Consider the following 27,487-nt stretch of genomic DNA (forward strand, 5'->3'; position numbering starts at 1 on the left):
TTTTTTCATATATTAACTAATTCAATAGCTTCTTAGATCTTAAATTCTAATAGAGCTGACCAAAGCAATAAACAGGTAAACAAATAGAGAAACAACAAAAATGAAAATGGTGGCAAGCTTTACAAGAATAATATGTGCATGATGTTACATTTACTAGTGAGGAGGGATTCAGTTCAGTTCAGTTCAGTTGCTCAGTCATGTCCAACTCTTTGCGACCCCATGAACTGCAGCACACCAGGCCTCCCTGTCCATCACCAACTCCCGGAGGCCACCCAAACCCATGTCCATTGAGTTGCTGATGCCATCCAACCATCTTATCCTCTGTCATCCCCTTCTCCTCCTGCCCTCAATCTTTCCCAGCATCAGGATCTTTTCAAATGAGTCAGCTCTTTGCATTAGATGGCCAAAGTATTGGAGTTTCAGCTTCAACATCAGTCCTTCCAATGAACACCCAGGACTGATCCCCTTTAGTATGGACTGATTGGATATCCTTGCTGTCCAAGGGAACCTCAAGAATCTTCTCCAACACCACAGTTCAAAAGCATCAATTCTTCAGCGCTCAGCTTTCTTTATAGTCCAACTCTCACATCCATACATGAGGGATTGGGGAGATAGAATTACATTAGATATAATGATTGCAGATGGCCTCTCTGTGATAGTAATATTCAAGGTGAGAACTGAAGGAAATGGAGGCTGCAGTGTTAACAGGAAGAAGAGACTTTCAGGAAGCCACGCTTACAGGCTAATGTGCTGAGTTAGGAAAGAACCTACTGTGTTTGAATAGTGTAAGAAGGATAGCTGTGGGGCACACTAGTTAAGAAGAAATTTTGGAAAAGTAGGTGCTGCTAGTAGTGAAGAACCTGCCTCCCAGTGTGGGAGACATAAGAGATGTGGATTGGATCCCTGGGTCAGGAGATCCTCTGGAGAAGGAAATAGCAACCCACTCCAGTTATCTTGCCTGGAGAATCCCATGGACGGAGAAGTCTGGCAGGTTACAGTTCATAGGGTTGCAAAGAGTCAGACACAACTGAAGTGAGTTAGCATGCATAGAAGATCTTGTAGTTGAGACTTTATTCTTGGTGCAAAGAGAAGTTGCTTGGGGACTAACACACAATGTGACACAACTCGATTTATATTTTAAGAAATATCCTTGGGCTGCAGTGTGGAAATGGGTTATAGGAGAGGCAGAAATGAATGAAGACAGTTCAGAGGAGTGTTTTATCCTCTTCTGTGAAGGATGGCTTGGGCTAGGGTGGAAGTGGATATGGATTGGTCTGAGAGTAATCTACTTTTCAATTCTTGTAATAGTTTGTTCAGCATGCAATCTGTGTCAGTCTTGTGACTGAAATAACGGCTGCTTTTGGAGAATGTGATAGACATAGCGATGGGCCTCACAGTCTCTCTGTACCTTCCTTAAAGAAAGACTCATTGCACCAGTAGCAGAGAGTGCCGTCAGCAGATAGTCTTCAACTTATCCTCCTCATGGGTTGTCTCAGTTGCAAAGAGCCACCTCCTCCCAGCTCACACTCTTAGGGGGTGGTCTGTATTCAGTGACAGGTTAAGTAAAAAGTATAAAGTCTTGTATTCCTATGAGTTTGCTTGATAATGTCAGGCCTGCAATGTACCTGCACTCCTGTCTTTGCTCAGTTCTCCACAGATGTTGATCACAGTGACACTGCCTTATAAGCATCCTGGATTCTAAGTCCTGTCTCAGAGTCTGTCCTCGAACCCAGACTGTGATGAATAGTGTGGATGTCAGAGATAATGAAAGAAAGAAGGAATGGGGGCTGATTTGTGTTTCACTTACTCTATTTTATAGGTTCCTGTGACATTTCTGAAATGAAGAAGGTTGGGGGAAAATATATGTCAGATTTTAACTCAAATGCTGCTTTACACATGTTGAATTTGAGGTTGCCTAAGTGACATATTAGCATAAAAATTATTTGGCAATAGATTATGAGTTTACATCTCCTAAGATATGTTACACATTTGGGAAGATCCTGAATGTGGATAGCATTTATAATGATGGCATAGATGGGATAACGTAGGAAGTGTGTGTGGACAATTATGAGATGGACAAAGAATAAACCCTACATCAAATTAAAGTTTAAATACTAAGAAGGTGCTTCTGGTATCAGCTAAGATATGTAAAGAACTTAGAAATTATTATTTCTATCCCTACATCAAGAAAAGGCTGGGCAAATTGGAAAAAACACCTTTTAGGTGGGTTATAAGAGAAACTTACATTCCAGGGAAAACCTTCACCCCAAAATATAGGAGAAAAGTATATTTAGAGAGAGATGCAGCAACTGCTTACATGAATGGATTTCTGGAGGTTAAGTATGGGTTAGAGTGGCAGTGAGAAACTGCTAGCAGCTTTCATGTAGTCTTGTGGGCTTTTCCTCCAGGGATTCACCAGGTTCTTGGGATCCTCAGACCCAAGAAAGATCCTGCATGACTTTGGACCTGAGAGGGAAAGAGTGACGATTGTGAAACATACCTAGAAATTTCTCTGTAGCGAGGATCTGTGCTATAGGTAGAACAGATTTTGCCAGAGCACAATTCTGAAAACTAAAAAAAGTCAGGGGTGTAGGAATTTTATCCCACTCAAACCCTCTCCAGCCTTCCTGTCTAACTAAAAGAAGAAGAAGAAACAAATAGTTAGAAGGGAGCATGGCCTCAAGGAAATGGACTGGGAAATAGGTAGACAGGAAAGGGAGTCTGAGACAAAAGGGAATAAAATGTATGTGAGCAAGGGAAAGGACAGATCCTTATAAGAGCCACAGGTCTAAGATGTGGAACCAGTAAGTTCTGAGCAAGACTAGGGGAGTCTAATTGAAAGAGTATAGATACCCTTGCATACTACATCACCATGTCAAGGTAGCTCCAGTGTAATAGTACATTTCAGCTAAAAGAGTGGTTAAGACACAAATTCCACCTGAACAGTAGTTTATAGAGAAGTCCATCAAGAAACATCGAAAAAAAAAAAAAAGTACCATGCAAAGAGACACAGCTATTTTGAAAACAAGACTCAGATATGACAGTGGTGTTGGAATAATCAGTCAAGAATAGAATGATTAAGATTAATATGTTTTCAGTTCTGATGGAAAGAGTAGACAACAATCAAAAATTGTGGATAATGCAAGCAAAGTTAGAAACTCTAAGAAGTAAAATAAAGTGTTAGAAATTAAACAAAAAATGTAACAGAAATTAAGAATGCCTTCAATGATTAAGTGGTAAACTCAACACAGCCAAAAAAATATCACCAAACTTGAATACAAGTCACTAAGCTCACAAACTAGATTGGAAAGAGAATGAGTAATGAAAAGAATAGCAACATAGAATGGAAGATGAAGGACTGTGGGACAATATCAAAGAGTGTAACCACCAAAAGAATACGAGAAAGAGAGTAATGAAGAAATATTTAAGGAAATAGTATTAGACAGTTTTGCATAGTTAATACCAGATATCGAACTAAATATGCCAGAAGCTTTGGGTGCACCAAATATAAACAAATACCAGTAAGTTTGTAAAAGAGACTATCATATTCAGGTGGTAGAAAACTTCAAAGAGAAAATCTTGGAGGAAGTCAGAGAATTAAAAAATGCCTTATAGAGGAACCAGGGATAAGAACTACAGCAAAATTTTCATCAGAAACATGCAAATGAAAAGACAAGAATGAAATAGTTAGGATGTTAGTAGGAGTTGTGGGAGACACCAATCTAGAATTCTATATCAACAGATAGTATCCTTTAAAACAAAACTGAGAGAATTCATTACCAGAAAATTTATCATTAAAGAAATGTTAGTAGAAAATATTCAAAAGGAAGAGCATTGGAAAAGGAATATTGAAGGTAAAACACATCTTTTTGTATTTTTCATTGACCTAGAAATAAGAGATTGTTTTAAGCAATAGTATTGACAACAAGTGGCTCAGTGGTAAAGAATCTGCCTGCCAATTCAGGAGACACAGGTTCAATCCATGGGTCCGGAAGATCCCACGGAGAAAGAAACGGCAACTCACTCCAGCATTGTCTGGAAAATCTCGTGGTTAGAATAGTCTGGCAGGCTACAGTCCATACAGTTGCAAAAGAGTTGGATGTGACTTAGTGACTAAACAACAATAACAAATTGACAATGTATTATTATGATTTAAGAAGCAGTGTCTCAAGGAATGGGAGGCAGAAATTGAGAGGACTCTGTTAGAAGGAACCTTCTAACATGTGTACTACATATGATATGAAATAATTTTCTTTGAAGATAAATTTACTTTAAATGCTCATTTTAAAATGGTGGATAACCACAGACATTTGTTTCCAAGATGCATAGTTGACATTCTAAGAGAGAAGATAAAATGGAACAATATAAAACGCTCAGTTAAAACAGAAGGCAAGAAAAAAGAAAAAAAAAGTAACGATGCAAAAGAGTTATAAAGATACTTATCCAAATATATCAATAATCATTTTAGTAAATCTGAGAAGCTTAAACCACCAGTTTAAAGAAATGTATCTATAGTTATTTTTGCATTTTGGGGAAATGGAAATATATAAGAATAAATTACAGTGTTTTCAAGGCTAGGGAGCTTACACATATTTCCTATGTCATAAAGGGATAACAAATATCAAAGGTAATGCTCATGTCCAGGGAATAAATCTTCAACCACTAAACTAGAATTTATATCTCAAACTAGATTTCTTAGATGAGCCTAGACTTTATAAAGTTGGAGATTTGCTAACATGTTGAGGTCTGAACACCAAAGGTCCCTTTTTACCCATGGTTTTGACTTAAGCAGAGGCAGAACTTGTTTCTTCCTAACTATATCTTTCTTAGTAAAAAGGGAATATACTCATGTAATTTTGAACCATGACCCAGTAAATTTTCCTTCATTAAATAGTACTTGGATTTAATATACGCTCACACATAAAGAATCTCTAGGCTTGGTGCAGGCTGGGTACTGATTATCACTAATGAACATAAGATTTCACAAGTGACTGGAAAATCATGCTTAGTATACAGTTGCTGGAGACTTTTGTGAGAAGATTAAGTATAAAGAATATTCACAATGACTTCAGGTGAAATGGCAAAGCATGATTAAACATGTTTAATAAGAAGTAAAAATCTTAAAATGGGTTAAAGCTACCAAGCTATGTTAATGATTGATATCCATGCTATATATCTATTATTCATATACATATGTATCTAAGGCTTATGCATGCACTTCCATGTCTTAATGCAAAATACTTATGTGAAAACTTCAGAAATACTTGACACACAAATTGGAAGTCTTACAATTGATATTTTATAAACCTTTAAAGTCTCATAATTTTTACAGTTATAAAAATTAACATTCCTACCTGAACTAAGTCAGAAAAATAGCTCTTTAGTTGATGCTGAAATTTCTTGGAGATAGTAAAACAGCATAATCTTTTCTTCTCTGAAATACATCATTAAGATTTATTTAAAAAGGAATATTTAATCAGATTTAATTTGCTTCAAGAGACAGACAAGGAGCCTGATTAGTTTTTCGTACAGAATGTCAATTTGATCTAAGCCACTATCTTTCAAGTGGCATAATAGGGTAAGGTATTTAATGTGGAGGAGTTCTTCTTATAACAACCCTAAGACTAACCACTTCCTGTATACGAGTCACTGTTCCCTGTGTGTTTTAATTCCTTTAATCCTCACAAAAGCTTTATGACATAGTGATTTGTTTGAAGACTTGAGCACCCAGTGTAATGGTAGAACTGGGATTTCACTTTTGAGTCCAGAGACTGCTGTTTTAACCAACCTTCAGTCCAGCAATGCTCCCTCCCTTCCAGTTCCTGTTTCTTCATACTGCATCTAACTGCATGTGACTGAAGTTCACTTAGGACTTTAATATTATGGCTCAACATATAAATTAGGGGAGACTTATTTTCCAAGAATAAGGAGTCTGTATTTCTTCTTCTGAATAAGAGAAATAATATTTGGACTTTAAAACTTGTGTTAATGCATTTTCAATCAAAATGTTTGCTTACTATTTGATTTGGTATACATTTCATGCTGCTTTGAAATAGAATTTGTCATGTTTGGTAGAATACCTTGATTCAATATTATGAAAGGTCATATTCATAAATTTCCTAATGTTAGTAAAAGCTAAAGTTTAAAAAATTATCTTAGCCAAACCTTTATAGAGAAAGTTTGAAATGGATTTCCAATTAATACTTGAAAGGTCAGACAACACAGATGACTTTTTGCTGTCAGGTTAAACATGACAGAAAAATAAAAGGAAATAATCTTTAAAAATAGCTTAAATATATCATTTCAACTTAGTACTTTATTTCTCGTAACAAACTAAAGCTATATCCTGAAAAGGTTAATAAATCTTATTTTAAGAACCTATATTTTTACTTGTGATCAAGTGAAATAAATAGATGGAAAGGTGGTGGTTTTTAAAAAATCAGTAAAAAGTCACAAAGTAGTTTCCTATGTGATCCTGTTGCACAGGAAATCTTAGAAAGTAAAAATAAATAAATAAGCTAGTCAGGTGGATTTGGGAAGGCAGAGAGTTAATGTGACGGATACAAATCATCATGGCACACTAGAGACTTCTAATCATGAGGCTAATTACTCTTCTGGCTGTTTCTAATCCCGTGAGTTGTTTGATGAGAAGCACTGGTTGTGGAGTAATGTTTGGGGACAGAGACTTCTCTGTTCTAAAAGGCAGTTGATTTGAGCAGGAAAATTCCGTTGGAGATTCTCAGATGGTTGAGAGAAATACTGAGTATCTATCACATGTAAATATATGGATATGAATTGAATGGGAAAATGGAAACTATAGATTCTGAAACGAATTTATCTAAACTACAAAGACTAATACTTAATTAAAATGGATTAGGATTTATCCAGGACTTTTCCAGGATTCCCTGGTGGCTCAGACGGTAAAGCGTCTGCCCGCAATGCGGGAGACCCGGGTTCGATCCCGGGGTTGGGAAGATCCCCTGGAGAAGGAAATGGCAACCCACTCCAGTACTCTTGCCTAGAAAACTCCATGGATGGAGGACCCTGTCAGTCCATGGGGTCGCAAAGAGTCGGACACAACTGAGCGACTTCACTTTCACTTTCAAGGCAAAATAAGCAAATTAAGGAAGATCTTTCTGAATAAATAAGAAATGGAGTTTAGGTGACTACTTATAGAAAGTAGGCAAGCATGAGAAAAATTAGTGAGTTTCCAAGTCAAAGTAAAGCAGTCATGTAGTTGAAAAATGCATGAATGAATAGATAGCAGGGTCAAGGCCTTCCTAGGTATTTTGAGGATCAAGAGCTGAGTTCATCAAGAGATTTATAAATTGCATTTCAGTGAAATGCCACAAGATTTTACCAACAGCTGCCATGTATAAATCCCTCCTAGGTTTCAAGAAGCAATGGCTTTAAGAAAAATACCTCTTGGAGAAATGTGAGGTATCAAAGGGAAGACCAAAAATATGACTTATTTGATATTCACAAAGACAAACCATATTTAATTTTAGTTTTTGTATCAATATCTGTCTGTGAAAGAAAATGATTACATATTCTATTGTTACCATTTTGCTTTCTTAAAATTTTATATTTTTAGAAATTTAATATGTTAAGTTTTACTTATGATGCATTAAATGATAAATTAAGTAATAATCATTGTCAATACTCAAGAAACTATCTTTTTCATTGATTTTTCACAAGCAACCAAAAAGAAAGATTTTAACAAGTTAACGGATTCAGTAGGCAGTAGAGTATTTGTTACCCTTCCTCAGACTCCTCCTGCAGTGGATTCAAGGACTTAGAGCCAGTATATATGCAGAGAATAAAGCATTTTCTTGTGTGTGGTAAAGAGGCACATTATGGAATTTCTAAGGATGATTATATTAAAATGCAAAGAGTTTGCAACAGATAAGTCATTTATATGAACAATAGAGAGCGTATTTCTTTTTAACAAATTCTGACTGACAAAGCATAACAGGGATGTTAGTACTCTTAAAGACCTGACACCTTCTTACGTCTTTTCCATTGCTAATATGAGGGCAGGGTGTATCTTGCTTTCTGAGGCAGTTCCCAGAATACCATTTGTCTTGGGAATTGACCAGGAAGACTTACCTTTAGAAAAAAATGAGTGAAGCATAGTAAAATATATTTAGAAGAGTAAAACTATTCATAAATTATTATTTTAGATAAGTTGGCTAATTTCTAATATAACTTTGATTTATGTTTCATTTAAAATCTTACCCCAGATATGACTATTTTGAATATTAAATTCGTTTCAATGAATTTACCCTAAGAATATGACTCATTATTTTAGCAGAAAATATTAGTTGCATTTATTTGCTTTATGTAAGATATGTGTTTTCAGTATGACTAAATAAGAGATATAGAACAACTCTTTGGTATCTGTGTTTTCTACATAGATGTTAAGGAGCTTATGCAAATATGTTGGTTTATATTGTATTTGTTTTTATAGCATAAGGTTCATTTTCTAGAGTGCTTTATTGCTTTGACTCATGACTCCTCTGGATATTCTATCTGTAGCACTTTTCTTTCAAAACTTTGTGTGATTCTGAATATTTTTAATTGTTATGTGGATCACAGTTTATGAGAATATATGATTAGCAAAATTACTATCTATTTAATTCAGAGCTATATAAAATTTTTATCAGAATAAGTATAAAATGTAAGATACAGTGTATTATACATGGTTTCCTGCATCTATGATAGGAAGAAAGTTGGTAGAAATTTTCTTAAAGGAGAGGAAATCCTTTTTTATACTAAAGATCTAAAGAAGGAGATATGACAAAGAATATTATTAGAATATTTTTGTTTATAGTGAATATTGCTTCCTTTATTACTAGTGCCAAATATGAACAATTTAATGTCAAATTTGTCATAACACAATTTTTATGAGTGAAAAGTTCATCCAGAATTAGCCCTGTCACTTCACGTAAGTGAGTCGCATGAACTATTATGTTAAAATAGTGGATGTCCTTGAAAAAAAAGTCACATTCACTCTCAAAATGCACATGCTGCACTGTTTTATTTCCTTGTTTGTTGCTTTAATAATTGCAGTATAGCACATTATACAAATTTAAGTAATTGAAGGAAATACCAGTACAACTTTTAAAATTCAGTTTTTCCCAAAAATGCTTAAAAAATTGGTTAAAGTTTAAAAAAAAAAAACAAAACAAAGCTCTCTTCTTATCACATATACTAGGAAAGAAAATTGCAGTTCTTAGAATTTCTGTTGAAAATTTGTGCATGATAAAATAGTCATGGAATATTGGAGCTTAAATACAAGTTTAAGATCATTCAAACTCTGCTTGATGATCAACAGGCTTCCTTCCTGTTTTCTATAAACAAGAGGATATCCTCATCAGGTGGTTCTGGTTGTTTTGCTTATGTACTGGAACTGAAAAAGCATGCCTCAGACCTACCACAAGGTGCTTCATGGAGTAAAACTCACATATAGTCTGGACTACCCTGAAACGGACTAAAACTGAGGCAGGAGGTAGATGTCCCCTGCCCCCAGGATAAAGCAACAGGAGATTCCGTCCCTAATGACCCAAACTCCAAGACAAGAATAGCAGGACAACTAAGGGAGGAGGCTGGGCACTGCCCAGACCACATACTTCTTTTCTCACAGACAGAAGGCCTCCCTGACCACACATGCACAGAAAAGGCGCCTTGCAGGCCAAAGATGGAGCAATGTTAAGGGATTTCTACCAAGAGACCTCTTTGGTAGGATCCATCTTGGCTAAGAGATACATATGCGTACATGGAAGGATCCTGAGATATACTAAATATGGACTGTAAACCAGGCAAATCAAAATGATTGGCCAAAGCAAACCCAGAAGAAACACCCAATGAAAGGGACTCAAACTACCACAAAACTGTAAAATATTTCAAAGTGTTTTAATACAATTTCTTTAACAAGTGATAAGTTTTTCTCCTTTTTAATTCATATTGGGAAATCCCCTGGTAGTTATACTTAACTTACCTCCTGCAGTGAAGGCAAACTTGAGAATAATACTAAGGACACACACATTTACTAGTAGCCAGGCACTAAAAAAAAAAGAAAAACAGCAAAATATATTTGTAAAAAATTAATCAATAGATATATCAAATAGGGTCAGGAGACCAGAAGAAAGAGCTCCCTACAACCAAAGCAGAGGCAAACAGGAATAAGAGAGACTCTTCTTTCCTGACAGGGAGCCCATGGACTATATAGCCCATGGAATTCTGCAGATCAGAATAGTGGAATGGGTAGCCTTTCTCTTCTCCAGAGGATCTTCTCAACCCCAGGATAATGCAGGTCTCCTGCATTGCAGGCGGATTCTTTACCAACTGAGCCTCAAGAGAAGCCCAAGAATATTGGAGTGGGTAGCCTATCCCTTCTCCAGTGGATATTCCCTCCCCAGGAATCGAATCAGGGTCTTCTGCATGGCACATGGCAGGCAGATTCTCTACCAACTGAGCTATCAGGAAAGCCCTTGACAGGGACACAACCAAGGAAAAGCTGTGGATTTGTTTGTTTGTTTTTTACTATAGCCCCCGTCTCCCCCCCAGCCCTTTTTCCCCTCTATAAAAAAGTTCTTCTCTTGCAGCACTGGGATTTGCATGTGACTCACCATGGTGGTAGACCCAGAATTGCAGTTCTCTGTTGACCCAAATAAACCCATGTCTGCTGGAGAAATATCTGGCAGTCTTCTTGTGTTAGGTCAACAGATTCCTTCTACAGCTCAGGTAAGTATCACTCCGCCCTTAGATACTACAGCTAGCAAGCTGCAGGAAAGGTTAATTCCAAGGCAAATGAGAAAATATTTTGTTGGCAGGACCAGTCATACTTCTTGGCTAGTAGACAGGAAATAGATTTTCCCCTGAAAACAGGGGGCCGACAGAACAATAAATCTCAAATCTATACTGAAATTAGTAGTCTGACCTATTTGTTATACAGTTTGATGCAACAAGAGTAGGATAATATGTGTGCATGTGTACGTATACACACACATACACATGGACATATATATATGCATTTTAAAAACATATTCATACTTAAAACATTCTTAGCATATTTCACTGACTGTTGAAAATGTAAAGTAACTTTCATTGGAATGTTGATTCCTGATTAGAATATTTCAAATGTTAACTAATCTCTGCTAGTGGGTAAATTAAAGATAATTTGCATATACATATATACCATACTATTTATACTGAAGTATTTTAAAAGCAAGATACCATAGAGTCAGTTAAAAGAAGAAAGACATGTGGTGAGATTCATTCATTTTTTTTTTTTTTAATTCAACAAATATGCCAGGAACTATTCTAAACTTTAAGGATACCAATAAAACAAAACAACGAAAACGTTGATTGCTCATGGAGAGAGATGCAGTAGAATGGGATAAAAGAGAAGGAAAGATATCTTTTTAGTAGAAGAATCAAAGAAGTCTTAGTGAAAATAGAACATTTAACTATAATAAAAAGAGTACAGCTGATAAAGTCAAATAAACTTACAAAAGCATTCTTGCTCAAATTTCAATTTTACAAATAAATTACCTTCTGGGTTCTTCTTTTTCTTAAATTAGAACATGCTTTGGGGGCAATTTTATTGGTAGCCCACAATCCCATAATTGATGCCCACTATTATTATATTTTTAGTTTATGCTTAATCTGGGGTATTGATCAATAATAGCTCTTTAACTTCTCTTCAGGAATTACAACTAAGCTGACTTGCTATAGAGGTTTTTTTTCCCCAAAATGCTCTCTTGACCCAGTTTTGAGGCCCTGGCTAAATACTTGTAAATTCTATTTCTTGAAGAGTGGATTATATATACATTTCAACCACTTCTTTCAGGCTCTGGGTCTCTCCAGAGGAGGTACCAGGTGATGGAGAAGCTCCCTCTACCCTGGAGCTTAAAATCATTCAAATTAGCCAACCTCCAGGTTGTGCTAGTGGTAAATGCAAGACACATAAGAGATGCAGATTCGATCCCTGCTGTCGGGAAGATCCCCTGGGGAGGAAATAGCAACCCACTCCAGTATTCTTACCGGGAGAATCCCATGGACAGAGGAGCCTGGCAAGCTACCGTTGATAGGGTCGCAGAGTCGGACACAACTGAAGCGATTCAGCACACGGCACGCTTGCTGCAGCCTGGCAAACCTAGCTGACCCCATTCCCTTGGGGTTCCGGTTGCTGCAGTTCCAGCCGTGTCACTCTGCCATGGCCCTGTGGGGCCACCTTATCACATTTGGAGCTGAAAGTAACAAAGTTATAACTTTTCTTGACCCAAGTGTGTGGGTTGTAATTTACCATCTAAGTAATCTTTAAATCTTATAAAACACTTAGCACTGTGAGCAGAATAGTCAACTCTTGGAGAGCTTTGTGGGCTTATTAGCTGGTTCCAAACCACCACAAGAGTGACTTGAGACTTGTTCGCTACTATGTCTGCCAGTGGCTACCACTTTTCTCTCTACCCAAATTTTCTAAGTGTGGGAATATTCAGCACAAACAGTGCTGGCTACACCCAGAGGCTAGTTGCTAGCCCAGGTGGGGGCTTTGGTGCAATAGAAGTGATGGGCCACTCGAGCCATTTTCTGGGCGGGACTTTCCTGTGTGCTTCCTGTCACAGCCTGCACTTGCTAGAGGCTTATGTCAGGGGCTGTCAATTCTTCAGCAGTGTTACTTCATTATTCTGGGTAGAACGCTGGTGTGTCTGTATTTCAGTCCCTTTGCGGAGGAAGCAGTTGGGTGGGCTCCTCCAGGTTAAAGAAATCCCACTCTGGTCTCATCCATATTGCTCAGATAGGGATAGCGGCCTTCTTCACTGTTGCATTCTCAGCTCTGTCACCAGGGATTTTCACGTTCTCAGACACTTAGAGGTATTGTGAGTTGTACCCTCAGATTCCAGCAGTAGCCCAACGTTTAATCCAGAGAGTGTAAGGGGACAAATATCTCATCTTCACACCTGCCCCTTAAGAACTCTTCCTGAAGTTACATAGTTGTTTAAATAATAAAGATCCTCCTTGCCATTGTGTGTGGGCCTCAGTAAGTAGCACCCTCCATCACCAAGCAAAGCGACTGATACTGTGGACAAGAGGGCTTACTGCACCATCCCAGAGAGAATCCGCTATATAGCTCTCAAAGTGCAATTCCAACCCTGAGAGGTTGGCTAAGAAGTCTTGGAAGAAAATAGCTGCCATTGAACTAACTCCTGCCATCTGGCAGCTTGCATTGACTTTTCTTCCCCTGCTAGTAGTTGAGATGTTACTGGAAGGAGAGAGTACATAGCCGATACAGTGGAGCATAGTAATAAGACAAGGTACTTGAGTCCAAAATTCCTTCTAAATGTTTTACCATGCACTTCCCATCTAAGTAAAACATTTATTTATGTTTCAGAAACTCTTTTACATTGATGCAAATTTTCAGAGTTTGCTTAGCCTAATTTCATATTTTAAATCGCCCAAAGGCAGAAGCCAAGGTAGAGAACATCTATTTAATACCTAAGTGGTAGGGTAGATTGCTAAATCCAGTGGTTATCAAATAAAACTTCAAATCTTCCCAGAGGCTATGATTTGAGACATCTGTGTTTCTGAGACTCTGAAGGTTGGTGAGAATAACTTTATTAAAAAACCTAGTAAGAATTTGGCAGTTGTACTGTCATTGAAACACAGCGCCTATGAAATCATTAAGAAAATTCTCAAGCACACACACAAAAATCACTGGGATCACAAAATAAGCTAATGAAGATATGCTTTTTCCAGAACTGGCACTCTTCTCAATGTACATTGCAAATATCATTTTGGATGTTAAAAACAAAAGTTATTTCAGTAAGATTAGAAATCAGAGAAGGGGAGGGCAATGGTGCTGAGTTTATGTCTGCATTTTCTAGTTTTCTGTTTCCCAAATCAGTGTTGTATCTGCTTGCAATCTCCACCATTGTACATGCTGAATGTTTTAAACCTACCTTTAAACTGTGTTTTAAACCTACCTCTTAACCATTGATCTCTGACTAGTGCCCACACCAGATCTACCTTAGCAAGTTACACACTCTTCAGTTGACTCCTGTTCCTTCTTAATCCTTCTTTTGGTACCAATTCCTGATTTTCTTCTGGAAATCCCTTCCTCTCCTGCCTTTCAAGTCTATCTGCTTTATGTGGGTTTCCTCTTGAACACAGATATCCTGTAAGAGAATAATGACTTAGAATAAGGTGCCCTTTTGGTTCATTTGATCGGAGACATTCTGATTTACACCTGTTATACTCGTTGAATTATTCTTAGTTCTATTGCACTCTAAGGCATCCTTTGTTGTTCAGTCACTCAGTCATGTCCAACTCTCTGACCCCATGGACTGCAGCATGCCAGCCTTCCCTGTCCCTCACTGTCTCCCAGAGTTTGCTCAAATTCATGTCCATTGAGTCGGTGATGCCATCCAACCATCTCATCCTCTGTCGCTCCTTCTCCTGCCCTCAATCTTTCCCAGCTTCATGGTCTTTTCCAATGAGTCAGTACTTTGCATCAGGTGACCAAACTATCAGAGCTTCAGCTTCAGCATCAATCAATCTAATGAATATGCAGGGTTGATTTCCTTTAGGATCGACTGGTTTCATATCCTTGCTGCCCAAGGGACTCTCAAGAGTATTCTCTAGCACTACAATTAGAAAGCATCAATTATTTGGCTTTCAGCCTTCTTTTTGGTCCAACTCTCACATCTGTACATGACTACTGAAAAAACCATAGCTATGACTAGACATACCTTTGTCAGCAAAGTAATGTCTCTGCTTTTTAATATGCTGTCTAGGTTTGTGATAGTTTTTCTTTCAAGAAGCAAGTGTCTTTTAATTTCATGGCTGCAGTCACCATCCACAGTGATTTTTGGAGCCCAAGAAAATAAAGTCATTGTTTCCATTTTTCCCTTTTTTTTTTTTTTTTTGGCCATGAAGTGATGAGAACAGATGCCATAATCTCAGTTTTTTTTTAATGTTGAGTTTTAAGCCAACTTTTCACTTTCATCTTCATTAAAAGGCTCTGTAGTTTCTCTTTGCTTTCTGTCACAAGTGTGGTGTCATCTGCATATCTAAGGTTATTAATATATCTCCCAGTAATCTTGATTTCAGCTTGTGCTTCATCTAGGCTGGCATTTCACATGATGTGTACTCTGCACATAAGTTAAATAAGCCGGATTTTGTTAAATAAGTTAAATAAGCAAGCATCCTTATTTGGATAATATACACCCAACATAATCCAGAAGTATTTTCCATCCTTCTTGTCACAGCAATTATTTCAGCCATACTTAAAGCCATTGAGATAGTAGATGTTTGCTGAGAATGCCAGAAGCAAGACTTGAAACTGAGAGGGTTTAATATACACAAGCAGAAGAAGATTCCAGGTCATTAAATCCATTAGCTGCATTAGAAAACAGCAAACACTTTGGAGGCAGGGCCAGAAAATCTCAATTGTGATAACTTTTATCTTCAATATCCAGGTATCCTTATTTTATATCTGTGTTTTTTCCAGATTTTGGAGTCAACACATTTTTTTTTTCTTCCTCTCAACTTCTAGATCTTTTTGTTGTTGTTGTTTTTGTTGTTACTTGACACAGGCATAGTCTTAATTGGTCCAGATGAAATTCTTATAACAGCATCTGTACTTCTATTTGCTGAAATGCAAAATAATCACAAGACATTTTATCCATGTAGAGATGTGCCTTATTACTGTTGTTTGGCTGCTATTTCATCCAGTGTTGTACTTGGCTCTTTCTAAATAAATCATATCCAAACATCACTTAAATAAAAAATAAAAACACAATCAAAAGCAAATTTAGCTTTTTGTTTTTTAAAACTTTTTCTATAGTCCTAATAACCTATCATTGTCTAAAATTGTATGAAACTCTTAAAGTACCTGACTGTTTATGAAATATGCCAGTGAATAAAAATGCTATTAGTTTTACTGCAAAGTAAATATTTTCACCTATAGCCAAATCATTAAGCAGCAGACGACTATTGTTTATCATGCAAACAAATTCATGTAACTTGAATCAGGCATTTAGCTTATAAATTTTTAAAGATAAATACATATGTTAACACATAATTTGTCATAATACAGCCTTGTCAGTGAAGATTGTGTCTATTATAAGGAAGTAAAGATCAAAAGAATTACCAATAGGCAATAACTGAATCAAAAGGGTGAAAATCAACAGAGGTAAAAATTTCCCTTCATTTAATTTATATAAGATTGAATTGGATAAGTATAGATGAAAAACAGTCTATAACTTATATGTGAAAAGACTTTGAATTTCAAGTTTGATTTTGTCAAACAATAGTTGGGTTTTTTTTGTTGTTTGTTTTTCCTGTTTGATATTGCAAAGCTGGCAACCCACTCCAGTACTCTTGCCTGAAAAATCCCATGGATGGAGGAGCCTGGTAGGCTGCAGTCCATGGGGTCGTGAAGAGTCAGACAGGACTGAGCGATTTCACTTTCACTTTTCACCATCATGCATTGGAGAAGGAAATGGCAACCCACTCCAGTGTTGTTGCCTGGAGAATCCCAGGGACGGCGAAGCCTGGTGGGTTGCCGTCTATGGGGTTGCAGAGAGTCAGACACAACTGAAGCGACTCAGCAGCAGCAGCAGCAGCATTTATAAAGGTTATGCCACACAGGGGAAAACAAAACTTTGATTCATGTATAAAGGATATTGAAAGCCAGATGCTTTGTCTCAATATATATTGGAATTTCTGAAGATTCGTGCAGAACTGCAAGTATCCAATGTAAATGCGTTTGGACGTCAGTCGGAGGAGACATAACAATCATTTATTCTGCTTGGTAGAGAATTCAACTACTTTAAGTTCCCTTTCATCTTTCAGTTTATACAGTGCCCCAAGCTGTGAGTTAAATCCTGATTGCAATTAATTTATATAACCACCAGAAGCAGCACTCTGAAATTCCATACTGATAGGCTATCATGTTATTCCCCAGAATAAATAGGCTTTATTCTATGGACTTGCATAAACATGATTTTAAACTGTCATTCTGTTGGTAATAATTGTAGTAATTATATGTATTAGTCACATAGGCTTCCCTCATAGTTCAGATGGTAAAGAATCCTCCTGCAATGCCGGAGACCCCAGTTTGATTCCTGGGTCAGGAAGATCTGCTTGAGAAGGGATAGGCTGCCTCTTCCAGTATTCTTGGGTTTCCCTTGTGGCTCAGCTGATAAAGAATCTGCCTGCAACGCAAGAGACCTAGGTTCAATTCCTGGGTTGAGAAGATCCCCTGGTGAAGCGAAAGGCTAAGCACTCCAGTATTCTGGCCTGGAGAATTCCAAGGGCTGTATAGTCCATGGGATCGCAAAGAATTCCAAGGACTGTATAGTCCATGGGATCGCCAAGAGTAGAACATGACTGAACGACTAATCTGTATTAGCCATACAGATTTAGTAAATATATTGGTATTAGGATTAATGAAGCAATTACTAAATTTCTGAGAAATTATATTAGTATTATTATTGAAAATATTGAAAATGGATTGGAGTTTTAATGTGAATATGAATAGATATGTTTCAAACATAAATTGTCAGAATTAAATACTGACAGAGAAATAATGTTAAGAACACATGGACTCTCAAAATACTCTGAGATAAAGATTCCTAGTTGAAATAAGGTGTAAAAGGATCAATTTCTGATGTATCAGGTAAAATTGAAGCATCTTGGACCACAAGTTTTTTATAGAAGCAGATCTTAACAAAGTCTGTATCAACTAGTGAAGTGCTTGGCTCTGGTTAGATAAGCAATGCACTTTTTTACTATATTAATGAGCTAATATTTCCCTTTTCAATTCTATTTAAAATATATAAAAGTACAATATCAAAAAATCATCCATCAATCTAGAATTGAGCTTAATAAAGGTCAATTACATTAAGTGAATTATTTGCATTAACCCATTAACTAGATATTGAGTGTATGCCCACATGGAGTTCTAGGTTAATGCATATGTATTTCTGACCCTCAACGTCAACTCATATATTAAACTTTTTTGATTATGACTTCTTATTAATAAAGTATGTCTCATTCATTTTGTGCTAGTTTATTTAGTTTTCTATCCCTTGATTTGCAGAGTATATTGTGAGTTCCCCCAACAGAGATGCATGTATTCTCTCATAATGCTGCTATTAATACTTCATGGGATTCATTTCAAAAAGCCCATTTCTCTACTAGAGAAAAATTTGCCAATGCACAGAACATTGCAATTTCCATTCTTACAGCACAAGATATTATCACTGTTCTAAGAAGAATCATTAAAGTTTTGCCACCAAATTGTTTGTGGTTTCCTTTCCCATACAACTTCAATATTAGTTTTTACTATGTGTTTATATCAACCTTCAATATAAAGCCTTAGAAGTGATCATTTTCAGCTGTAATAAAAAATAACATAAATGATAACATAAATGATAAACATAAAAAATGATTGCTTTGGATATAATCTTATTTTTTTAACTTTTTTCTAGTCGAGAATAATGGGATATCACTTATATGCAGGATGTTTTAAAAAAGATAAAAACATATTTAAAAAGCAAAGACATTCAAAGACTTAAAGAATGAACTTATGGTTATGGAGGGAAGGGGGGGTGGGAGGATAGATTAAAATTTTGGGATTGACATGTATACACTGCCATATTTAAAACAGATAATGATAATAAGTAGATAACCAATAAGTACCTACTGTATAGCACAGGTAATTCTACTGAATACTAATAACCTTTTCCAAAAAGAATTTGGAAAAGAACAGATACATATATAATTCAGTCACATTGCTGTTCTCCTGAAATTAATAAAGCATTGTTAAAAATTATACTTCAATATAAAATTAAAACAACCTAACTTCTGCAGATGGAAATATAGCAATTTTGGAAATGCATTAATGGGCTTGAGTTTCAAAGTGCCATAGAATGTATTTCAGTAATTAATCCCAGATAAGAAAAATTTCCTGGTGACTCAGATGGTAAAGAATCTGCCTACAATACAGGACACCAGGGTTTGATCCCTGGGTCAGGAAGATCCCCTGGAGAAGGGAAGGGCTACCTACCCCAGCATTCTTGCCTGGAGAATCCCATACATGGAGAAGCCTGGCAGGTTACAGTCCGTGGGTTCGCAAAGAGTCAGACACGACTGAGTGATGAACTTGAGAAATTGAGAAAGGAAAGTTTCAGTGGAAGAAAATCTTTTTAAGAGATGAAACTATCTCAGATATCAAAGAGTTTTGCTAAGGAACCATCGCATGGTCTTATGAGGATTCTCTGGTCTCTATTCATTCAAGATGACTGTCAACTGAGGACTTTGTGGCCATATCTCTGCCACCTAGATGAGAAACTTCCAATAGTTTAAAAGTTGCCCCTTAATTTATATATTAGAGAAATAAAGCAAGGATTGTTGTCCCTATATAGAATATTCATTTAAATTGGAACTGAATTAAATCTGACAATTCAAAGGGTAAAAAGTGATCTTGAAACTAAAACAGAAAAACATTCAGTTTTATTTCTGTAGTGGTATTAAGAAATGAGAACATAGATCTAGAGGATGTTAGGCTTTCCTACTGCTAATAGTTTTCTTTATCAAAAGTATTTAAAATTGTAGAAAAATTGGAAGCATAAAGCATGAGGATAGTCTAGTCTTCATGTGTAAGGTCAGTTCAGTTCAGTTGCTCAGTCATGTCTGACTCTTTGGGACCCTATGAACTGCAGCACGCCAAGCCTCCCCGTCCATCACCAACTCCCAGAGCTTGCTCAAACTCATATCCATTGAGTCAGTGATGCCATCCAACCATCTCATCCTCTGTCATCCCCTTCTCCTCCTGCCTTCAATCTTTCCCAGCGTCAGGGTCTTTTCTAATGAGTCAGTTCTTCGCATCAGGTGGTCAAAGTATTGGAGCTTCAGCTTCAGTCCTTCTGATGAATATTCAGAGTTGATTTTCTTTAGGATTGACTAGTTTGATCTCCTTGCATGTATAAGGTGACTTCTCCAAAAATCTGAACGTGTTAAAAACAAATAATGTGACTAGAGCTGTGGAAGAAATATTATTTTATATCATATTATATGTATCAAGTATATCTGTGACTAAAATTATTTACTAAAATCTTAACAAATATGGGATATCCCTGGTGGTCTACTGATTAAGATTTCACCTTCCTATGCAGAGAATGAAGATATGATCCCTGGTCATTGAGCTAAGAAGATTTTATGTGCCTCATGGTGAAAAAAACAAATCATAAAACAGAAGCAATATTGTAACAAATTCAGTAAAGACTTTAAAAATGGTCCACATAAAGAGAAAAAAAAACTTTAAAATCTTGCCAGATAATATCTTCATAAAATTGACTAGACAGATTTTTTTAACTCCAGTGTAATGCATGTGCTGTGCTTGGCTGTGGTGAGTTGCTTCAGTCATGTCCAGCTCTTTGCGACCCCATGGACTGTAGCCCACTAGGCTCCTCTGCCCATGGGGATTCTCCAGGAGAGAATACTAGAGTGGGTTGCCATGCCTTCCTCCAGGGGATCTTCCCAACCCAGGGATCAAACCCAGCTCTCTTGCATTGCAGGTGGATTCTTGACTGACTGAGCCACTAGGGAAGCCCCAGTATAATGTATAAGCTATATTATATATTTAATTTTTATTTGCTTATTACCTTAAAAACTGGGGAAAAAAGAGAAAAAGTTAAGAAAATCAACAGCATCTCAGAATTGGCCTATGTGTCTATTTTTAGTCATTTTTTTCTCCCAAAGATTACTAGAATTTTGTCTTCTAATGTCATGTATTTATTTTGCATTTAAACTTTATAAAAGTGATATTATACAGTATATACTATTTTATACCTAGTTAATTTTACTTGTTATATTCATGAGACTCATCCATAATTTTGCCTGTAGTGGTCATTTTATTCATTGTCATTGTTAACTAGTATTCCATTGGGTGAATACACCAGAATTTCTTTATCCCTTCTATTGCTGATAAATGGATTAGTTTTTAGTTTTTGGCTATTGAAAATAGCATTGGTATACACATATATGTGCATTTCTTTTAGGAAATACGTTTGCCTTTTTGGTACGAATAAATTTAGGCATGGAATTACTGGACTAGTGAATAATAGTATATCCAGCACCAGTTGATATAGCATAAAAGGTGTTCTTCACTCATAAATGCCAGCGGCAGTAAATGAGAATTCTACTTGCTGCACATCCTCACTAACATTTAATATTGTTTGTCTTTTAGGCCTATCCTAAATTGTGAAAAATAGTCCGTGTTTTCTTTTAAAAGATTTCTTTATTTTAATCTATTGGAACAATTTTTGCCACATCTTGAGCACTTTGGAAATATTAGTTTTACTTTTTATGGATAGTATTTTAGTAAAAATAAAAGAGATAAAAATTGGTCTGAACAACAGAATTCATGGTACTTTGGGAGTTTATCTCCTAAGTAAGCAAGTATATAAAGATGCTATTGATACAAACAGAATCAAATGGAATATTACTCAGCCATTAAAAAGAATTCATTTGAATCAGTTCTAATGAGATGGATGAAACTGGAGCCCATTATACAGAGTGAAGTGAGCCAGAAAGATAAAGACCATTACAGTATACTAACACATATATGGAATTTAGAAAGATGGTAACGAAACAATATATGCAAAACAGAAAAAGAGACACAGATATATAGAACAGACTTTTGGACTCTGTGGGAGAAGGTGAGGGTGGGATGTTTCAAGAGAACAGCATCGAAACATGTATATTATCTAGGGTGAAACAGATCACCAGCCCAGGTTGGATGCATGAGACAAGTGCTTGGACCTGGTGCACTGGGAAGACCCAGAGGGATCGGGCGAAGAGGGAGGTGGGAGGGGGGATCGGGATGGGGAATACATGTATATCCATGGCTAATTCATGTCAATGTATGACAAAAACCACTACAATATTGTAAAGTAATTAGCCTCCAACTAATAAAAAAAATTAAAAAAAATTTATAACATCTCAAAAAGATTAGGAGGACTGATTTTAAAATATTCCTAATTTCTGTTTGACAGTATTGTCAAGGAAGGTATTTTCTGTCCCAGCCTCTTACTGACTTTAGGATTTTGATGTTTTTTATGTGTGTTGCAGATCCATTAAGAATATTTTCAGAATCTTTACATTTATTGTGTATTCTTTAATCATGATATTCATTTCATATCTATTTTGTAAGAGAATAATTACATTTTTTAAATGCCATACTGTTAACATGATAAGGCTAAAAGTAAGTTGAAACCATTTCATTTAAGATGTAGGAAATTCTGATATTAGGATTCAAAAGAAATCACTTATTTTTAAGAATATTGAGAAAAAAATATATCAATATCCAATATCAAATATCTTAGAGTGAGTATTAATGAATGATTACATTTAAACCCAAAGCTCCACATTTTCAATAATTGGCATATGTTTTATAAGTGAAAGCATGTTATTTTAGTAGGAAAAAAGCAAAGGGTAAAAATCATACATCAAAAACTTCTTTATGTTCCATGAACTTGAGAGACTAAAAATATTGCAATTGTCTGTCTTACCAGAAATGGTCCTCAATATTGAGATTGAATTCCCTTGGAAAATAGTTGCAATCAATTTTCATTTGATCCATTCAGCTACTCAATGAGATTAGATGTTAAGATTTATAGTCTGACTTCTTGTGCAAATTATAGCTCTCTTGCAAGGGTGAAGACATGGAAGGAGTATGCAGTATATTTCCCATACTTGGTGTTCAGCATTTAAGTGGATACATAAACTAGTAGTGATCTGATCAGAAGAAAAGGAGGATACCATTTCAATTTGAAAGAAAGTTGTAATGATCTGAAATATTGTTCTTGTAGTTTACTTGGATTCTGCTCAAGCTATAGAAGTGAAAATCTAAAAAGGGAAACAAACATTTAGGGGCAGTGACCTTCTCCATTGAAAACTGAGTCCCATTTCTGTTATATGACTACAGGGAACCCACATACATCTTGCTTATGAGAGTACTGGGTGGCTTAGAACAACTTTGACATTTCTTAGCAATGGTAATTAGTACAGGAAAAAGGTAAGGATGATCATTAACTGCATATGTATGTGCATCTTAAAAATGAAATAAAAAGCAGTAAAATGTTGAGTTGAAAATTTAATTCAAGCACTTCTTTCTATTAGTCTACATTATTGAAATTAAACTCTGGAAATTCTAAGCCCAAAATGCTGCTTATCTGTAATATAATACATGATTAACAGTCTTTCAATATAATCTTGATGTCAGAATGATAGGTCAAATATAAATTGTTGTTTCTGCTCATATTAAAATCTAATCCTTCTCTGTCTTTTAACCTCCTTCCTTTCTGATGATAAGTATGTGAGTATTATAAATCCAATTCTGAAATAATTTAATTTCTTTCTTTACTTAACTAACTGTTAAGGTCACAATTGATTAAATTGAGACTGCAAAAGTATATATGTTTACTGAAAGCTCCAACTAAAGGTCAATGGGAATATAAAGCAAGACTTTATAGTAATATAAATATTAATTTTATTATAATGAAAAAGCTGTGAAATTCTCTGAATTTCTCATTCTACCTTTTTGCATTTATTTAAGATTATTCACTAAATTGAGGAAGCTTGTTTGGCAGAAAAAGAAAACAAATGCCAATTTTTAAGTCAAAAATATATTTAATCTTCATGCCAACATATATTATTTTAATTGTTATTTTATCATCAGTAGTAGCAACATCTAATTACATGGCATTGTCTATTTCAAACTCAAACTGCATTAACTAGATTAGTCTTTTCAACAACAATTTGAGATCAATGCTATTATTTTTCCAACATTTTGGAAAAGTAAGGAAAGCTGAGATTAAGGTACTTAACAAAAGTTCCACAAAGATATGAGCCATGTTGAGAAAAGCACTAGATGAGAAATCAAGAATCCTCTGTAGTTTTTTTCTTCTGCCCATTTCTAAAATCATATAGAAAGATATGTGATTTGGATATTCTGTTCCCAAAGGGTTGATAAAGACTGAATTCATACTTCTCAGACATTATTTTGCAATAGATACTTTATTTAATAATTCAATCCTGTGTTGTTAGTCTTTTACCTTTTTATAGATAAGCAAACTGAGATTTGAGAAGATAAAGTTTCCCAAACATATACATTGAGTGGTTATAAGAATTAAACATATACCTTTTTTCAGGCCTAAATGGTAAAGTTCATTCCATTATCCTAATTCTTAACCTCACAATTTTATATCATAATGATGATTATGTGCTATACTTGATTAAAATTGTTCTCCAGCATCAACATTTCTTCACAGACACTGAAAAGCTTTAATGGTTCTATTAAATGGCTTCTGTTCCAAATAAAGAAATTTAATGCAGCTTGTGGTTTATTGCCCTACTTAACTTCTCATCAGTGGTTGATGGGATAGGTCAGTTCAGTTCAGTTCATTCACTCAGTCATGTCCGACTCTTCACGACCCCATGGACTCCAGCATGCCATTGTCCATTGCCAACTCCCAAAGTCTACTCAAACTCATGTGCATTGAGTCAGTGATGCCATCCAGCCATCTCATCCTCCATCATCCCCTTCTCCTCCCACCTTCAATCTTTCCCAACATCAGGGTCTTTTCAAATGAGTCAGTTCTTCGCAGCAGGTGGCCAAAGTATTGAAGTTTCAGCTTCAGCATCTGTCCTTTCAATGAATATCCAGGACTGATTTCCTTTAGGATGGACTGGTTGAATCTCCTTGCAGTCCAAGGGGCTCTCAAGAATCTTCTCCAACACCACAGTTCAAAAGCATCAATTCTTTGGTGCTCAGCTTTCTCTATAGTCCAACTCTCACATTCAGACATGACTATTGGAAAAACCATAGAGCTGACTAGACGGACCTTTGTAGGTCATCCTCCTAGAAATACTCTGCTTTCCTTCTTTCAGTAAAGCACACTGCTGGTATGTTTTCAACTTCTGGCTTCCTCAGATGTCTTCATTTACTCTTTAAATTGTGGCTTTTCACAGGTTTAATAATTAGAGATGGTTAAGTTTACCAAGTAAACAAAAACATGAAATCTCTTATTTTTAGAAAAATAATTGGAAAAAATATGGATATATCTGTATGTTAATATTTTCATCAAGAATAAAATCACTCTATTATTTAAAAACCTCCTTATATATTTGGCTCACATATCAGCCAGTTATATTCATCTTCAAATGATATGGATATAATATTATGAAAGACATACTGTTTATACTGAAATATAAGATTCCTCAAGGAACTGAGAAATATTCATTGTATGTTGGTCTTTATGGAAATGTCATTTTTGAGCGACTGTGATTCATAGGACTTCAGTATTGATAATCAAATAGTCTAGAGAGTGAATCTAGGGTCACTTCCTGTGAGTATTGTGCAGAAACTGAAAGTGATACTGAGGTTGGCAAAAATACTTAAACTGCTAATATATTTCTTGTTTAGGAACTTAGTTGTTTCTTTACCACTATAGAAATAGTATGTTTTAGCATCCTATGTTTAGCCTGGGTTCTATGAATCTAGTGAGCAAAAACACTCACATTAAACTGAATTGCATTGTATATTTACAAAAACACCACTATAGGAAAAGACTTGAGAAGATATTTTCTTTAAATCAGATAATTTTCTACCAGTAATATAAAAGAGAATGTAGGTATGATCATAGGAAAAGAAATAAGAAACAACAGTTAAAAATTTGAATTGTGGAACCATAATTCTTGAGTTAGTATTTAGGATTCACTATGTAATAGAGGTATGACCTTGATCAGGAGACTTAATGTTTCCATATCATATTTCCAGATTAAAGTTTGAAATAAATGCCCATTTCTTGGGACAGTGTCTGCCACATCTTGAATACTTTGCAAATGTTAGCTATTATCTTTATTAAAATGGCAAGATTGGGTATGAAAACAGGTCTTGGCTACAGGCCGAAATATCTGTTTGAATTCTATATACTCAATAATAGTGGGCAAGTAGTGTTGCTGACTGGAACTTTTAAAGATTTGTGTATACCTGTCCTCTATTAAAAAGTTGCTGTTCCATCTGTTTAAGTATCATATGTAAGGCTGTAAGGCTATATTACAAAGTAAATAGTTCATCAATGCTCTTAATTTCTCTTCAGCCCTATTTCCAGAGTGATTTAGCTACAGTTATCCATATTAGAATCTCTTTTTCATAAGGAAATATTTGTCCTCACATACTGGGAAACAGATTTATTTTCTCCTTCAAATGTGGCCTTTGTTTACCTGATTGGTGCCATCTCCCATTGTCTCTCCTAAATATTGCACTCAGGTTATACATAATTTTTTGCTACTTCTCCAAATAGGAAATAAGTGACTCAGTGGTAAAGAAACTGCTTGCCAATGTAGAAGGTGTGGGTTCGATCCCTGGGTCGAGAAGATCCCCTGGAGGAGAAAATGGCAACCCGTTCTAGTATTCTTGCCTGAAAAATTCCAGGGATAGGGGAACCTGGTGGGCTGCATTCCATGGGGTCACAAAGAGTTGGACACAACTGAGGATGCACAGGCCAATAGATGATAAGACTAGGGTAATATTCTTTCCAGAATACACATCTTTACAAACCATCTTCTACCTACCAGAAGTGTACAACTTCCTTTAATTCAGGTTCACTTTAAGAGTGTGAAAGTGATCTTTGAAAGCATTTATCATCCAAAAGTGCCTCAATTCTTTCATCAATTGTATTCTGTTGTCTGCTAAAATTCCTATTTTTCTAAAACTGGAATTTAGAAAAATGTGAGAATAAATAGGTAATATCAGTCAATAGGAAGGCAAATATCATATAATTAGAAATTAGATTAACTGAAGTGGAGTGAATGTTTGAATGGCTTCAAACATTTTGGCTGGAGAAACACCCTTAGTGTAGGGTGAATAAGCATGGCAGAAGAATTTGTTAAATAAACACATAAAACAGTGACTTTCTAGAGATAGACACTGGAGACTATAAACTAACCAAAATGCCAGTGTATCTTCTCACTGCACACAACCCTGAAGAAACTTACAAAGTACTGACTCTTTCCCAAAGGATAGATGCTCAATTTTTATAATGATCCAATTTGACTGAGAATGGGGGGTTGCTCTTTTAGGGATCTCCTGGCTTTCCCAGAATATCAGAATTGATTATTTCCTGGGCAATTTCATTTGGTGCATTCAGGTGCCCAAAACTAATTCATGGAATCATCAAATTAATTATTTCTATGTCAAAGGCAAAAAAACTTATAGGGGTCCTTGATAAAGGGTAGGCCTGTCTTTATAAACAAAATGTAATGGAAGAATTGAAAGTGCCAAATAAAGTTTTAGTAAATGATATATGTCATATAGATTATGATAATACATCTTAATTTAACCTCACACAATTTAGAAAAGAGTTGACTGTATCATCAGAAAAGAGTTGACTGTATCATCAAATGTCTGCTA

The sequence above is a fragment of the Odocoileus virginianus genome, chromosome 8, assembly GCF_023699985.2.
Source record: "Odocoileus virginianus isolate 20LAN1187 ecotype Illinois chromosome 8, Ovbor_1.2, whole genome shotgun sequence".
Classification (NCBI taxonomy): domain Eukaryota; kingdom Metazoa; phylum Chordata; class Mammalia; order Artiodactyla; family Cervidae; genus Odocoileus; species Odocoileus virginianus.